This window comes from Engystomops pustulosus, chromosome 8, assembly GCF_040894005.1.
Source record: "Engystomops pustulosus chromosome 8, aEngPut4.maternal, whole genome shotgun sequence".
Lineage (NCBI taxonomy): Eukaryota > Metazoa > Chordata > Amphibia > Anura > Leptodactylidae > Engystomops > Engystomops pustulosus.
Genome location: NC_092418.1, coordinates 47,837,688 through 47,856,826, shown reverse-complemented (window position 1 = coordinate 47,856,826; position 19,139 = coordinate 47,837,688).

Below are 19,139 nucleotides of genomic sequence, written 5' to 3'. Positions count from 1 at the left end.
AGTGGTTTGTGACTGTGGGAAGGGTCCAGAAAACAGTTCCTCAGAGTATGCCGGTTCAAATGCCAAATTTTGCTGGGAGGGGGCAGACTGGGGGGAAGGAGGCTGAGGTGGAGGAGCTGGAGGAGTGCTGATTTCGGTGACATTGGTGGACTGCGTGGAAGACTGACTGGTGGACAAATGGCAAGAAGCACTGTCCGCAATCCACAACATCACCTCTTCGCACTGTTCTGGCCTCAACAGTGCTCTACCACGAGTCCCAGTAACTTGAGACATGATAAACCTAGGGAGTGTAGCTCTGCGGCGTTCCCCTGCTCCCTCATCAGCAGGTGGTGTCTCACCCCGCCCAGGACCACGGCCTCTGACCCCTGCAGTAGTTGGACGCCCACGTCCACGCCCTCGTCCTCTACCCCTAGCCCTCGGGTTAAACATTTTCCAAATTAAAGTGTAAACTTAAATTTTTTTTTTTTTTGTTGTGTTTTGTTGTGTTGTTGTGTTGCGACAACGGTCGCAAGTCTCCCAGCAAATTCCTCACAATATGGTACTAGCTGCACTACTAATGCCAGCAAGCCCAGCCACAAGCAAACATAAAATATAATGCTATTGTAGGCCTAAGTAAGCCGTTGGGGTTCTCCTATGGCTATTTTCTAGCCTACACTGAAAGCACACTGCTTTGCCAGATTACTTTGAGCTATAAAAAGAAATAAACGTAAAAAAAAATAAATCAGCAGACTCTGCCTAATTCAAATCAAACCACTAATAAATTGTCCCACTTCGGTGTTTAAGGTGGATATGTGTGTCACTAAGAGCTAAACACAACGGTAGCAAGTCTCCCTGCAAATTACTCACAATATGGTACTAGCTGCACTACTAATGGCAGCAAGCCCAGCTACAGGCAAACCAAAAAAAAGTTAAATAAAACGTTATTGTAGCCCTAAGAAGGGCTGTTGGGTTCTTGTAGAATCACTCCTGCCTAACACTATTCTAATAGAATACCCTAACGCTTTCCCTGACCAGCAGCAGCTCTCTCCCTAGCGGCAGGGGCTAGTCTATTCCCGGGTCACCTGATCTGGCCAGCCAACCACTGCTATCGACGTGTAAGGGTACCACGTCATGCTGGGTGGAGTGCAGAGTCTCCTGGCTTGTGATTGGATCTGTTTCTGGCCGCCAAAAATCACAACGGCGGGAGATGCCATTTTCTCGAGCGGGCGAAGTATTCGTCCGAGCAACGAGCAGTTTTGAGTACGATAATGCTTGAACGAACATTAAGCTCTGACGAGTATGTTCGCTCATCTCTAATGGCATGTGCATCAACTTGGCTTGGCCCAAAGCTGCTTTAAATGTTACACTACAGACACACTGTAGGATAGCCATTGTTTCCTGGGTCCGTGGGTGTGGGCAATAGAAGTTGTTGACGAGACTACAGGCTGACGCTTAGGCCCCCATTCACTTGTTATGCTGGTGCTTTCCTGGCCACCACCTCTTTAGCCAAAATTTCACTGCCTTCTACCCATGTTCGGTCAAAGCCCTCATCATCACTCCTGGATTCTTCACCCTCTGCTACAACATCAAGGGGAGGTGGCTGGGCCACTGAAACCCAGATACAGGAATCATCATACAGCATGACTTACTTAAATGCGTTATCCAGCAAGATCTTGAAGTCCTGTCTCTGTATAGTATTTCAGAAAAATCATAAATCTTCATCAATCATACATTGATTGTAAAGTTACTCCAGTGAATAGTACAAACTAATACGTATATCATAAAAGTGCTGTTGTCAGTAAATAGTGTCTAGTAATACCTTGATTGTAAAGGTGCTATCACAGTATAGTTTAGTACTGCAGGTCAGGTAAGTATGAATTAAAGGACAGGGATGTGGTGATGCTGCTGCTGCTGGTGGTGATGGATCTGGTACTACACGAAGAAGATGTGTTCCGTCTGGTGTAAGTAGATGCAGCATGTACTGGTAGGCCTCAGTAAGCCACATGAAGATAAGACATTGGTCAATTACATGACATCAACTTCCATGTGATTATCTTCCCCATGCTCATCCTCATATGGAAGTGCAGAGCCCTCCACTCGCTTCAAAGTAGGAGTCTGTGATCTGCAGACAGAGAACTTTGGTACTGAGAGCTTGATGAAAGAAGCAGTGAGGAGGAGGATGAATTTCAAGCAACCTGCTCTTTCACTAGCCTCAGTGAAACAGAACCTTAAAAGCCCAATAAGCTGCCACCAGCTCTCCTTTTATATAAGCCTAGTCTCTAACAGGATTATATAGTGAGGAACCAACCAGGTAGCATGTATTAAACCGAGACACGGGTGTGGGAATTCGTCGATCAAGTTAAAAGAGCAACGCAGGTTAAATTTTATATATATAAAATTAACAGAGTACAAAATACAAGGTTAGAACTACGAGTATCAGATCCTTCTTGTGCTTGTTATGGTGATGATTCCTCAGGCAAAGACCATGGGCATCAAGGCTGTTCTGATTATATTAGGTACAGACACACTCCTGCACACCCCCAGTAGGGCTTTGAGGACCATCCTCTCTGGTATTAAATCCAGAACCTTCTTCATAGCTTCTCAAGGGGAAGTCATAGAGTCAGGGTTCTGGTATCATTGGATCCAGGTGAATCCTTGGATCGCATTGATATCAAACCTGACCCATTTATTTTGGTTCTATTCAGAGATATTTGTGTGCAAGAATGCTCAAATCGTGAGACATAACTATGTAATCCCCTGGCGCTATAGATCCAAAATTATATTCCCTTCCGAGCCCTACTGCGTACCCATATAACATTTTATATGAACACGTGGGGCAATTCTACAATCAGGAGAAATAGTTTTACACATGTTTAGAGGTTGTTTTATGTTTTATCCCTTGTGGCTAAAAATTTTGGGAAAATTTTCATATTTTTCTTTTCTGAGGCATAATTAAATCAAACAGCTGTTGGGGCAAATACACATATTATAAAATGGTTTCTCTTTTTTGGGCTCTTCTCTGTTTTCGTACCACTAGGGCTTTCCGAATGCATCTTGTCAAATGAAAACTTTTTGAGCCATATTTGTCTTCCATAAACTAAACAACAATCTTTCCCTTCCAAGTGCCACCCTGTGCCTGTACAACAGTGTACAGTGACAAAATGGGTATTGGCATACTTGGGAGAATTACACTAAACATTTTTTAACCCATTGTGAAGGTGCAAATTTTAGTGTTCAATGAATATATTGTTAGATAAAATTACATTTCTGTAATTTCCCTTCCATTTATTTTTGACCCTCATGAACCATAGGGTTAGGAAACTTCCCAAAGGTTGTTTTGAATATTTTAGGAGAGCAGGATCTAGTCATATAGGCCTTATAAAGTCACTTATAATTAAATTGGCCCTCCAAAAATAGGTTTTAATGATTTTTGTGAAAATCTGAGAAATCACACCTAAAGTTATAAGCCTCCTAACATCCTAAAAAAGGAAAATGATGTTTGAAAAATGATTCCAAGTTTAACCAGACATATAGAAAATGTTAGTTATCATGTTATTTTGGTGTTATGACTTTCCATAAAGTAGAACATTTTGAATTTGGAAAACAGTTTTTTTTACCAAATTTTTGCCAAATTTATGTTTACTTCATGAATAATTACTAAAGATATTGCTTTAATTTCTAAACAAACAATGTGTACAATGTGTCACAAAAAATACTATCTCATAATCATCTGGATATGTTAAAGCATTCCAAATTTATGACCACTTATAGTGACACGTGTCAGATTTAAAAAAAAAAGATGTGTCAGGAAGTCGTTAATAAGGTTTAATAAGAAAAAATGTGTCAAATACCACGCGGCAAGGTGATATCGAATTATATGAGTCTTTGTTTCCAGTGCTGGAATGGATTGAGTAACACAGAAAAGACACACTTTCCTCACTGAAGTTTAGCTCATAGCAAGGCTGCTTTATTTTAGGCACTGAAACTCTTATATGGAAAATCATAACACATTTTGCATAGGGCATGCAAGTACACAAGCGGGCAATACTATTGGGTGGTTTGGCCCTGGAAATGCAACACTATTGGATGCAAGCACACAAAGGAATGTAGAACAATTTGGCTTCACACAAACAAAGTTAAGTCTAAGTGCGCTAAGTCTTTGTGTTTTTTACCTTACTGTGTTTGAATAGAAACCCCACCCAAACTTTAGTTTTCACTAATCAAATTATGTGAAATGAATGCTGAGTCTTTAACCCCTTAACGCTCTGCGCCGTAGCTCTACGGCGCAGAGGTATAGGGAATGTATGAAAAGGGCTCACGGGCTAAGTCCTCTTCATACAAAGGTGGGGGTTTTTGCATATTGCAGAAAACCCCCACCGCCAATAACTGTGGTCGGTGCTATTAACCTCTCCGTTGCCGCCGGCAAAGTCGCCGCCGGCATTTAAATGAGCCAGTGGGTCATTGTAATGAATGAGCTGCAAAAATGCCATATATTGCAATACAGAAGTATTGCAGTATATGGTAGGAGCGATCTGACCATCTAGGGTTAATGTACCCTAGATGGTCTAAGAAATAGTGGAAAAAAAATTAAAAAAAAAAGTTTAAAAAATAAATAAATAGAATATTAAAAATTCAAATCACCCCCATTTCCCTAGAACTGATATAAAACATAATAAACAGTAAAAATCACAGACACATTAGGTATCGCCGCGTCCAAAAATGCCCGATCTATCAAAATATAAAAACGGTTACGACCGGCAGTGACTTCCGAGGTGGGAAATGGCGCCCAAATGTCCGAAATGCAACTTTTACACCTTTTTACATTACATAGAAAAATGAAATAAAAAATGATCAAAATGTCGCACAGACCTCAAAATGGTAGCAATGAAAACGTTGGCTCATTTCGGAAAAAATAACACCTCAAGCATCTCCGTGCAGCAAAGTATGAAAAAGTTATTAGCGTCAGAAGATGGCAAAGTTTTTTTTTTCTTTTTTGTACACATTCGTTTAATTTTTGAAAATGTATTAAAACACAATAAAACCTATATAAATTTGGTATCACCGTGATCGCACTGAACCAAAGAATAAACCTGAGGTGTTATTTTGAGTTCACAGTCAAAGTCGAAAAAACAGCCCCCAAAAACGTGACTTTTTTTTTAATTTTTCCACATTTGGAATTTTTTTTCAGCTTCGCAGTACACGGCATGTTAAAATAAATAACATTACGGGAAAGTAAAATTTGTTATGCACAAAATAAGCCCTCACACAGGTCTGTACACGTAAAAATAAAAAAGTTATGGATTTTTGAAGGTGGAGAGCGAGAAATGAGCGAAAAAACCAACAGAATGTGACATGGCGTCCAAGACCAGTGGATATCCTTAACAAGCTGATCTTGTTTCTTCCACACCTGCTATGTTATTTCTAACTACTTTGAAGAGAACCTGTAACCAGGTTTTACAGTGTGATAATGCTACCAACATAATACAGCAGGAATGCAGATATTTACTATATGCAAAATAACTATTTTATTTCACAACGCAGATGAAGAATATTCAAGAGATATAAATAGATATGAAAATCCAAACATGCTGTGTTTTTAGCACTAAAATTTCCTACAGTTTTTAGCTCAAAAATTTCCTACAGATTTCCTAGCATTTTAACACATAACAAATCCCAAGAGTTAAAGTTAATTCTAAAGAACCCTGTGTAACTTAAAGAATACAATATTCATAAAAACTATTTAAAATGACTGTTTACAGATGTTCAGGTGTTATAAAAGGTCTGTTATCAAACAACTTGAAGGGGAGAATTCATCTTGTTTTGCATCTTTCTGTAATTCAGTCTGCAATACTGGCATCGGAAATAAAATGTTTGAAGCTTGTAAAAAGCATAATTCTAACCTTTTCAGGGAAATACTTTAAATTTAAAGCTGTACTAAAGTAGGAGATACAAAATGTAAATATGTATTCACCACTGATCAACATAACCACATTAAAAACTTTGGAGTTTGGGCAGAATGCCTAGTTACTTTTAGTTTTATTACATCAGTTATTCTGACCCAAAACCAAACATAGAGAATACACATAGATAGGATAAAGATCTGCACCTGTTTTGTGTGATCAACAACTTTTAGATTTGGTTCACAATAATTGCACAAAAATTAAATAAATGAATAACTGGTACTTTTCTGGGCTTATTTACCAAGGGTCTGCGGGCACTGTTTCGTCGTATTTTCCTACGTTTTCGGGGATTGCACGGCTGTGACAGGTATTTGCCAGGGGATTGTGTCGCATGCGATCATATTTTGGCGCAGTTGCACTGTCTTTAATGCAACAGAAATCTGGGGCGGGCCATCGGGCAGAATGGTCTTGCTGTGGCAGGATGCCACCAGATAATTCTACAGGTGGCAGCCAAGGTCAAGGTACTTTTGCAGGAGACAATCTCATGGTAAAGTTCAGGCACAGGGTCAGGGCAGGCAGCAGAGATGTAAAGTCAAGTCCAATCCAGAGTCAGCAATGGAAGGTCCAGGCAGATGGAAATGGGAACACGGGAATGGACAGTAGCACGGGAACATGTATGCAGGAACATGGGAATAGGAATGTAGGAACACACAGGAACACAGGAACAGGAACACAGGAACAGGAATGCAGGAACACAAAGGAACACACAGGAACATGGAGCACAGGAACGCATGAACAGGAGCAGGAACACACAGGAACGTAGGTACAGGAACAACCAGGAATGAAGATCTACTCAGGTATATCGTAGGGGAGCTTTCTCTATGGCATAGTTTCAAAGATCCGGCATGGTGTGCAGGCAGATTTATATAGAATTCTGGGAAATGGCGACCCAAGGTCCGGAATCAGGTGCGGTGAGAGGTAAGCCGCACGAGCGCAGCACTGGCGAACGCAAAGGGACACGGGTGAGTCGTGACCCCTTCCAGTCGATGAGAAACAACCACTTTCCTCTGACCAACTTCATATCTAGGACCTCCTTTACTTCATGGACATCACTTGCAAAAGCGGTTCCAGATGACTGATTTCAGGAGGGAGGCATGGAAGGAGTCCGGGATGCACATGGTGGAGAAGAAGGAGCTTATATGCCACAGGATTGATGCGCTTCAGTATTTCACATGGACCCAGAAATTGAGGACCAAGTTTATAGCTGGGAATCTTCACACCAACATACCTAGAATACAGTGATACTCTGTCACCTGGGGAAAAGACTGGAGGAGACCTGCGCCTCTTGTCAGCCTGGAATTTGGTGTGGCGGATGCCGGAGTAAAGACTGATGTCTTTTCTCCCAGACGGCTCTGAGATCTCGGAGATTTCAGCAAGAGGGAGAGTTGGATGAGGATGTTGTACATACACAATAGCAGAGCCAGCCGATTCAGAGTCCAGAGAGACAAAATGGCGGAGATAGCAGCCTAAGGTCTGATTAACCCTCTGAACTCTTCCATTGGACTGAGAGTGGTAAGCAGATGAGAAGTCCAGCTTCACTTGTAGTTGACCGCATAGGGATCTCCAGAAACTGGAAACAAACTGGACCTCCCCGGTCCGAGACAATGTGCAGCTGAAGTCCATGAAGCCGGAAGATGAGCTGGAAGAACAGACTGGCAAGGCGTGGAGTCGACGGCATGACTGGCAGAGGAATGAAGTGGGACATCTTGGAGAAGTAGTCAGTTACCACACAGATGACGATATTACCTGAGGAAGATCGGTGATAAAGTCCATTGCCACGTGGAATTGCAGGAGCCCACAAAATCCCGTACATCCTTGACCAGATCTGGCCACTAGTAGTGTCAGGTAATGAAGGCAATAGAGCGCTGCACCCCAGGGTGCCCAGCCACACGAGAACAATTTCCCCAAGTCAGTATCCTTTTCCGAAGGGCATTTCGGACATACATCTTGCCTGGAAGAAGTGTGGAGGAAATGTATCAGAAAGTTGAAATGGGATAAGAAGAGAGACCAACGAGCCTGTCTTGGATTGAGACGCTGGGCAGTCTGGAGGTACAGGAGGTATATGATCAATATAGATACTGACTGGATGACGAGCACCCTCCAGAACGCCATTCTTCCTAAGGAAGTTTATTAGCCAGAAGTTCCAGGTCACCAATAGAGTACTTCCGTTCTGCGGCTGAAACGGTGTTAGAGAAGAACCCACAAGTGAGAGTTCAGCCGTTGGGACCCTTCTAGTGAGAACGGCTCCAGCACCAATGGATGAGGTGTCAACCTCCTGCAGGAACGGTTTCTCAGTGTCAGACCAGGTGAGAACGGGAGCAAATGAAAAGGCAGATTTTAGCTACGTGATAGCGTCTTCAGCCACCGGAGGCCAAAGCTTAGGGTTGGTGTTCTTCTTGGTCAGCACCACAATTGGAGATACCAGAGAAGAGAAATGTGGCATAAACTGCCAGTAGTAATTGGCGGAGCCCAGGATTCTCTGGATAGCTCGTAGTTCCACTGGATGCGGCCACTGAAATTCTGAAGACACCTTGGCAGGATCCATTTGTAGTCCTTTGTCTAAGATATTGGGGCTTATTTACTAAGGGTCCCATGGCTGCATTTTTGCCGGCTTTTCCGACTTTTCGGGGATTGCATCACTGGGAAAGGGATTTAGAAGGGAGCTATGTTGCACGCAATCAGATTTTGGTGCAATTGTGCCGGCTTTCATGCGACAGAAATGGGGGGGGTGCTGTCAGACGATCCGACGGATTCGGACAAACCGTCGAATCTTCAAAATTATGTCGCAAGACAAGCATTTACATGCACCGGGAAGAAGATGGTGAATTCTGGTGGACCTGAGCGGGGAAGCGACATCAAGTCTATTGAACAGTCATAGGGTCGGTGTGGCGGCAGAGTGTCTGTGTACTTCTTTGAAAAAACATCTGCAAAGTCCGCTTATGGAGGAGGGAGACCCACCAGAGGCTTGGAGGACTCCAGAAGTGAAACGGCGGAGATGGGACACGGCAGTTTCAGACAACATGACTGGAATTCGGTCCCCAGCGAAGAACTTCACCCGTCTGCCAGTTGAGCTTTGGTGCGTGGCGCTGCAAACATGGAAGGCCCAGAAGAACTGAAGACGTGCACCAGGTTAGCACATAAAAAGAAAGTCTCTCCTTTCCCCCCACTTGAAGGCATAGCGCTTCAGTGCAGTATCTGATCGGATCCTGGAAAATCTGTCCACTGACTGACGAGATGACCAGCAGCTTCTCGAGACGGACCACAGGATGATGGTACTGAGAGACCAAGGCAACATCCACAAAGTTTCCTGCCGAACCAGAATTCAGGAAGGCAGAGGTGGAGCTGAGTAGGACAGGTATGTTCAGACGTGGATAAGCTTTGTTCTCACCTCGGGACGCTTCTCCCAAGAACCCTAGGTGCGTGCGTTTCCTGGACGCTGAGGACAGAGTGGACAGGTCTGAAGGAAGTGTTCCGGGCTGGCACTGTATCAACAGAGGTTCTCCTAAAGTCACCTGGATCGTTCCTGGGAAGACAGATAAGCTCTGTCCACTTGCATAGGCTTCTCTGCAGACGGTACAGCCGGAGGCTGGTGCGGCCTTTGGAAAGCAGGAGCCAAGCGAGGTAGACATCATGGATGGACTTGGGGTTTCTCGTGACAAAACTCTTCAGCAAACTCCACAAACCACATGTCAATTCCCGTGGCTAAGGTGATAAGACCACTCAGGGTAGACAGCAGATCACAAGCAGCCAACGTGTCCTTAACATGAGAGGAGAGTCCCTTTTGGAATGTCACCGATCGGGCTTCTTCATTCCAGGAAAGTTCTGAGGCCAGGGTACGGAACTAGACAGCATATTCTGCCATGGACGAGTTCCCTTGGCGCAGATCTAGCAGCTCAGTCTCAACAGAAGAGGCCTGTGCGGGTTCGGGTCTGGAATCAGGCATGAAGAGAGACAAGCCATGTGAACGCAGAGGGGATCAGGTAAGACTAACATTTCTTGGGGTAAAGAGCCATCTGCCATTGTTTGTTAAATATAGACATAAGATACAGAGTAAGGAGTTGTCCAAAGGTCATAAAATACCCATTCGAGAAACCGTCAGGGCCTGGAGCTTTATGTTTTTTTAAGTTGATTTATAGTAGAGGTGATCTCTTTGTCTGAGATTGGTTTATTTAGGGTTTCTTTTTGGGTTGTTGTCAATGTCGGGAGGTGGACCTTTGCTAGAAATGTGTTGATTGCATCTGGCGATGGTTGGGGAGTCTGTCGGTCATCTTTAAGATTATTCAAGGAAGAATAGAAAGCTGTGAACATATTCACAATTCTCATGGGATGAGTTTCTTTTTGGTGAATGTCCTGTGAGGAGAACAAGAATGGGATGATTTAACTCTCCTTGTCTTAACCTTATTAGTCATTAATTTGCTAGACTTGTTGTACACCATATAGCACTCTCTAATATACAATAATTCCTTTTCATAGTCAGATAGAAGGTTAGACCTTAAAGAGGACCTTTCACTACGTGACTTGGGGATTACTACCTGACTATGGGGATTAGCATACCATTCTGTAGGGGCTGCTACATATATTCACGGGCACTTTAAATTTTCCTTGTAGCCCCAATGGTTGCAAAGACATTAGTCCTGAGATCTGACCATTATAATCTGTGTTTGGTCAGAGAGGAGGAGCTGGGGCTGGAGCTGGGGGCGTGTGTTATGCTAATCTTCTCTCATATTGTCAATAGAAAGCTGTAATTTCTCTACATTGCATTTGTGGTAACATTGCATTTGCTTTCACAACTCATTTGCAATGTAAACAGAATGTCCACGCCATGTGAACGCAATTTTGAACATTGTGTAAACACAATGTCAACAGAATATTAACAGAATGTGTGTGAACACAGACTAAAGGTGAACATAGAAAAAAAAAATCACAGCTCAATATTCATAATGGCTTCCCTGACATTGCCTGCCACTGATTGGACAGTATGAGAGAAGATTAGCATAACACATGCCTCCAGCCCCAGCTCCTCCTCTCTGACCAAACACAGATTACAATTGTCCAATACAGGGAATGTATCTCTTTAACCGTGGGGGCTAGAAGGAAAATTCAAAGTGCCCCTGAATCTATGTAACAGCCCCTACAAGATGGTACAAATATCTCTACATGTATGAGGTAGTGAAAGGTCCCCTTTAAGGCCTGCTGGGTTTCTGTTGTTAAAGGGGTTGGGATCTGTTTTTATGTCATCCTCTATTTTCTGCAGTTTAATTAATAACTCTGTTACTGCTTCTGGAACAGAAACCCCATCTGCATAAGCACTCCTCTTACTGCTACTTTATGTGCAAGCCATAGGTTGAAAAGATTCACTCTCAAATCTACATAATGCTGGAAGTACTCCAGTAAGCCTGGGTGATTTTCTCTTTATTTGAAGGCAAGGAGTATATGAATGGAGTGTTCCTCCAGTACCACTGGGAGGGGAGACTGTTAAAAATGACCGGCTGTCATACATCCCGGAGTGGTCCGACCATGTTGTGGCACCTATGTTCGCTTACATGTGTCAGCACTCTACTATCCGCCAGACACAGATCGTTTATCGTGAAAGACCTACGTCTATGCGAGTAAAACGTAAATTCCCTGGACGATGCATTTAAACACCTATATGTGTCATACTTTGCTCCTTGCATAACCAATTAGTAAGCAAGATGGAGGGGGCCCTGCTCCTGGCTGTTGTGTCTACATGGGGTCAGGAATTATATTAAAGTCGCCAAAAACCAGTAGATTGCCTTTTTGTATCTTCCTAATCTTTTTGATTGTTTTGTTTAGAAATCTCATCTGAGGCCTATTCGGGCCATAAATATTTGCCAGAGTGAATGGGACATAATTATTGTTACGTACCACGACCAAGTACTTCCCCATCTCATCACACAGGGTCTCTGAGACCTTCACCTCTATATTTTCTCTAAATGCTATTAGGACCCTGCTTTTTTAACCTCCGCATTTGCCAAAGAAATTTGTTTTTAAAAATGGGTATTTTCCCTTCACAAAATGGGTCTCCTGCAGGCATATGATTTCCACCCTCTCTGCCTTTGCATCCTTCCATACAGAAGCCCTTTGAAATGGGGAATTCAACCCCTTTACATTAATACTCATTACACGAGTGCTTACTATTTATTGTATCGGCAGTCAGTTTTCTATAAGTAAATGTTGTTATAGTTTTATTTGACTTTCCTATGAGTACTAAGTCTACAAACACAATTTCATCTCTGTTTAATGAATGTATGAATTTTAAATTGACCTGATTGTAATCTATGAAGAGTGGCTCGGCAGACACATGAGGGCACATTTACTTACCCTTTCCCACGGAGTGCATTTTCCAACGATCATGCACTCTGCCGCGATTCACTAAGATCGTGCGTGTGTCGCCTTCTTCTTCCTGGTTTATGTAAGTGCATGTCTTGCGACACAATTTGTAAGTTAAATCCTGCGCTTAGTCCGAATCATTTGGATTGTGCGATGCCTCCCCCATTTCTGTCACATGACCCCCATGTTGGTCTTCCAACACTGCCCCGCACTTTTGTCAGACCGTGCAGTTTCTTCCAGGCTGAACGGCTTGTACAGGTACATAAAAAGTGTCTGCGCTGCTATTGTGTCGCACAGAACCCTTTTGTGGCGCAGCTGCGCTGGCTTCCATGCGAACAAATTCGAGGGCATGCCGTCTGTTGGTCTGGGTGATTCGGACCGAGTGCCTTATTTAACTTGCAAATTGTGTTGCACGCCCTATGTTAAAGGTGCGCCACAAAAAGATGGTGAACTCTGTCAGGCCAGTGCATGGAAGTGACAGATTCATTATTTCTGGCACACAATTTCTGGCAATCTTAAGTTTTAAGATTTTAAGTTTTCTTAATTTCTTAGTAATTATGTGCCCCAAAGTGTTTTTTTGCAATTTTAATTCCACCATAGTAAAAAAAACAAGCAACATTTCACCTTCTCTATGAAGGCTTTATCAAGCAACTGTGTGGGTGCAGACCAAACATTTTTACAAGTGAATTAATGATCATCACAAGTGGTGAATAATGATGTCTTATAACAATTCCAAGTAAAGTAAAGTGGGTAAAGTACATAATGTATAGAAGTTATTGTAAAGTGACAATGTGGCAAAATATAGCAATGCAATAGATATCATAAGTGTAAACAGAACCATCAATCACGGTAGTAATATCTATTAACTCTAAGTGTACTGGTCAATAATACCAATTGATCACCTCTAAATCTCTGTGAGGAGTGAAAGAGTTTGTTAAAAACACAGAATAAAAAAATCACAGTTACGAGGGAAATAGAGCATTGCATGTGTATTGTCTGCGAGTCTCTGAGGTCAGAATATTGCAGCAAACCATTGGTTTCCGATAACCACCTGAACCAACGGACCAGCACAAGCGTAATAGAGAATGTGTGATAGAGAATGTGCCGCAACGAGCATCGGGGTGCCGCAATGAACATCGGGACTACCCAGAGATGAATATGTAAGTTTTCTGGGCAAACTAGGGACTGGCTGTATACTTAAGGGGACTGGCTGGCTAATAAAGGTGGCTGGCTGGCTACTAAAGAGGGCTGGCTACTAAAGAGGGCTGGCTGGCTACTACTGGGTGCTGGCTGGCTGTATACTAAAGGGGGCTGGCTGGCTATATAATAAAGGGGGCTGGCTGTATACTACTGGGGGTGGTAAATTTTGGAGCCTCGGCTTATAAACGGGTTGGCTTATACTCAAGTATATATGGTACCTGCTTTTGTTCTTCAGTAAAAACATTTGTAGACACTTTAACCACATCAATCCTTTTTTACTTTTCTGGCTTGTGCATGGAATGTTAAAGATGCCTTCTGGCTTATTTTTGTTTATGTTTTCTCCCCCCATGTCATTTTTTTTAAAGATCAGTTCACTTCTTTCTTTGTGCTTCTTCATGTTAGATCTTGGGGTTCTGAATGGTCGTATACTAGCTTCAAATTGTAGTCATAGAGGATTTGTGAAAATGATATTCTCCTCCAGCGATGCGATGGACTTGTCAATCCGGACAATGCCTAATACATCTAATTCATCTAATTCTAAGCCATCCTCTAGTGGCTTGAATTTTTTTTTTTTAATTCTGCTAAACATACACTTTCATATTCTGTAATTAAGTGCTTGAGTTGATCAGAACAGTGTGATAATATATCATTCCATTTTATGACAAATTCATCTGAATAAATGGTAGTGGGTATTTTTTGAAGATGGAGTCCTCTGGCCACGATGCCCTTTTCAATATATGTTTTCTGGTTTGTGCGATCCCACCAAATGTGTGTGTCTTGTTTCAGAAGCCTTTGTCACTATCTGAGTTATTTCCTGATGAAGATGCAGGTGGATCCTTTACTACAAATACTGCAGCTGCTCTTTCACATCTATTGATACTTGGTTGTAGCATATCACCCACTTGACTCATTACAACTCTATGACATGAGCAATCCCTTGAATGTGATAAAGCTCCCAAAATGTATGTTTTCAGTAGCACTTTGATGCCGAGCACATACATTGCAGTAATGTGCTCGGTAGCAAATTTCACACATATAAAACCAGCTCACCTGGCTGCAAAAACATTTAGCCAGGATCTCCTTGCTGGTAGGTAGTTAAATCCAGCATAACAACTACCAGAGGCCCAGCCAAATTTTTCCTGCTACTATAATTCTGTTTGAATTAATATTACATTATAGAAGAAGCAGTTTATGATTCCTTTTTTTATATTGGAAGCGTATGTTTGGAAAAAAGTATTTACTGCTTTATACAGATATCATTCATGGTTTCAATCCTTTACCCTTAATAACCTTTCTTCTCTGTGTACATAGCTTTCTATTTCTGTTCATCTAAGAGAGCATTAAAATGTGTATTTTCTTTAAACGTATACATATCAAAATATGCAATGATTACCAAAATTAAGGAAAAAAAAGGAATGAGTCATAACAATATATATTTACACTTTCTTCCTTCCAAGTCTTGTCTTTGTGTTTGCTTCACAGTAAACTATTGCCTTTCTAGGTTTCAATTTTACAGTGCCCCCTCTCCTTGATTCAGCCACATACAGGGGATTGTTGGTGAGGGCATCTTTTTAACTGCACATACTTTTGGGTAATTGCATTTGCTGTTAATTATATGACTTCTCACACAAAAAGATTAGGGTGGTCACTGTTAATGCTTCTCAATAAACTGGGGTAACAATTTTCATGAGTTCACAGGGAACTGCAATCAGTTATGGTTAGAGATGAGCAAGCACTAAAATGCTTTTCCCGATGCTCGAGTGCACGTATCGAATAACGAACCCCATTGAAGTCAATGGGAGACTCAAGCATTTTTCACTGAAAGAACACATTGAAACAACACTGAAGAACACATTGCAGATGTTTGCAGATGTTTTCACTGAAAGAACACATTGAAAGAACATTGAAGAACAAATTGCAGATGTTTCCGTACATCTGCTAACTTATCCGAAGACACGCGTGCAGAACAATATATATGCTATTGTGAAGAACAATATGTATGAAGAACACATTGCAAATGTTTCCATACATCTGCAATGTGTTCTTCACACATATTGTTCTTCACATACTATTGTGAAGAACACCGTTCGGCACTAATGTCTTCGGATAAGTTAGCAGATGTACGGAAACATCTGCAATGTGTTCTTCACTTAAATGATCCTGTGTTCATTGTGTTCACAGTTTTCATTGTATTCTTCAATGTTCTTCACTGTTCTCTTAAGTAAATGCTCAATCTCGAGCAGGTGAAATACTCGTCCGAGCAACGAGCCGTTTCGAGTACGCTAATACTCGAACGAGCACCAAGCTCGGATGAGTATACTCACTCATCTCTAATGGTGACGTTTTATTCAAGGTAACAACTTGCAAAAGCACCAACCACTTTAATCCATGACCCTGTACAGCAAGATGGTGAAATAAAGAGGAATAAAGAAGATAGCAGTGGTCGGTGAGTGCCATTCTTTTCTTGCAAGCTAAATGAATATCATTCTATGACTTCATGTTGTTTTTTGCATTATTTAGAAATCATTGTGCTTTGATTATTGTTATTGATATGTAGTTGTGAATTATCTACATTATAATTATTGTGTCTAGCAGTTTTTATGGTAGCTAAATTTGTGACTTTTAAGCCACCATGAACAGGGCCGCCACTAGAAATTTTGGGGCCCCTGACTGAGAAGATTTTTGCCCCCCCCCATACTTTACTTCCCATGTTAGATTTTTAAGCAACATTGCTTGCCAAACTGGTACTTACCCGCCAGTAGATAGGTAGTCATCTCAGCACAAGGCCACAAGTAGATAGGTAGCCACTGCACATGCCCACAAGTAGATAGGAAGCCACAGCAAGAAATAAAAATGAATACTCACCAACCTGCACTACCTGCAGCCAGCACATCACATGCCCCCCAGTACGAAAGTAGCCTCCATAGCACATGACCACCAGTAGGTAGTAAACCACATCAGCACATTACCCCAGTAGGTATTTAGCCACCCCAGCATATACCACTAGTAGGGAGGTAGTCACCGCAGCATATGCCACCCAGTAGGTAGTTAGCCACAGCACATGTCCCTAGTAGATGGGTAGCAACTGCACATTCCCCCCATAGAGAGGTTTAACAGCAAATGCCCCCCAGTAGAGAGGTAGCCACAGCATATGTCCCTAGTAGACAGGTAACCACAACACATACCCCCAATAGACATGTAGCCACAGCACATGCCCCTCAGTAAATGAGCAGCAACAGCACATGCCCCTCATTAGATGAGTAGCCATAGAAAAAGAAAATTAAAATTGAATACTCACCTTCCTGCCGTCCATGTCTCCTCCTCACTTTAGTGAGGGCGCTTGGATAAAAGATAGGAATGGATAGATGCACAAAGGACCTAGGCAGCATTGCCAACTGTGTCCAGTGACCAGCACTGTATGCATCTGATGCAAATAGCACTGATCACTATTGAGGGCGCTGGGGGGGGGGGCAGTGCAGTTTGTAGCTCAGGCCTATCCAGTGACTAGTCAATTTTTCCTTTGGAGTAATTTGATTTGCAGTACAGTGTATTTACAAATTAATTCTTTACCCCTATAAGATGATAAGAAGGGTCATGGTTTCATGGTTTTCTCATCATCTTTGACAGGAATGTTGTATTATAAGAGAAAGGAACATACGGGACTCACTGCCACAGGATGTTGTGATGGTTACTACATTGTCCAAGTTCAATAGAGTCCTGGATGTCTTTCCTGGGAAAAAAAAAAAAAAAAAAAAAATATATATATATATATATATATATATATATATATATATATATATATATATATATATACACTCACCGGCCACTTTATTAGGTACACCTGTCCAACTGCTCGTTAACACTTAATTTCTAATCAGCCAATCACATGGCGGCAACTCAGTGCATTTAGGCATGTAGACATGGTTAAGACAATCTGCTGCAGTTCAAACCGAGCATCAGTATGGGGAAGAAAGGTGATTTGAGTGCCTTTGAACGTGGCATGGTTGTTGGTGCCAGAAGGGCTGGTCTGAGTATTTCAGAAACTGCTGATCTACTGGGATTTTCACGCACAACCATCTCTAGGGTTTACAGAGAATGGTCCGAAAAAGAAAAAACATCCAGTGAGCGGCAGTTCTGTGGGCGGAAATGCCTTGTTGATGCCAGAGGTCAGAGGAGAATGGGCAGACTGAGTCAAGCTGATAGAAAGGCAACAGTGACTCAAATCACCACCCGTTACAACCAAGGTAGGCAGAAGAGCATCTCTGAACACACAGTACGTCGAACTTTGAGGCAGATGGGCTACAGCAGCAGAAGACCACACCAGGTGCCACTCCTTTCAGCTAAGAACAGGAAACTGAGGCTACAATTTGCACAAGCTCATCGAAATTGGACAGTAGAAGATTGGAAAAACGTTGCCTGGTCTAATGAGTCTCGATTTCTGCTGCGACATTTGGATGGTTGGGTCAGAATTTGGCGTCAACAACATGAAAGCATGGATCCATCCTGCCTTGTATCAACGGTTCAGGCTGGTGGTGGTGGTGTCGTGGTGTGGGGAATATTTTCTTGGCACTCTTTGGGCCCCTTGGTACCAATTGAGCATTGTTGCAACGACACAGCCTACCTGAGTATTGTTGCTGACCATGTCCATCCCTTTATGACCACAATGTACCCAACATCTGATGGCTACTTTCAGCAGGATAATGCGCCATGCCATAAAGCTGGAATCATCTCAGACTGGTTTCTTGAACATGACAATGAGTTCACTGTACTCAAATGGCCTCCACAGTCACCAGATCTCAATCCAATAGAGCATCTTTGGGATGTGGTGGAACGGGAGATTCGCATCATGGATGTGCAGCCGACAAATCTGCGGCAACTGTGTGATGCCATCATGTCAGTATGGACCAAAATCTCTGAGGAATGCTTCCAGCACCTTGTTGAATCTATGCGTCCAACCCGTTACCAGCATGGTGTACCTAATAAAGTGGCCGGTGAGTGTATATATATAATATATATATTAGTTGTAATTGGAGCTAGATGTTTGGAATGGACATTTGTTTTTCCATACTGCATGTGAATGTGGGTGTGAATTTTTTTAATAGGTGTTTATTGGCATTTGGAAAATGTTTTGTTGCCATCTATATAAACACTACATATTTATAGGTTGGACTTGATGGATCTGAGTCTTTGCTAAATCTACTATTATGTTTTAAACTACAGCTCCTCTTTATAAACACATACGTTATTCTTTTTAAGAACTCCAGTTAGCCTTCCATTCTCCAGTCTTAACCCATTCACTTTCACCGTGATGTTTGAAAATAATGTCCATAGCATACTATAGTCGGGGAGAGAGCAGGAAGGGTTAACACTCACTTGTTACAGCTGTGTAAACAAGTGGAAAGGAGAGAAATCCATCTTAAATATGGTGATCACATCTACCATGACAATGAAGAAGTAAAATGAAGTATATTAGAAAAAAAGTTCAATCCACCCCATACAACTTTGAAAATCATCTGAAATGACAGTTAATCTTTAACTGTAAGAAATTTGTATATCATGGCTGTTGATATATAGGCAAAAATTAAAACTGTAATTCAGTATTCTTATTAATTCACATAAAGTGATGCGTATCTTGAAAAAAACAGAAGT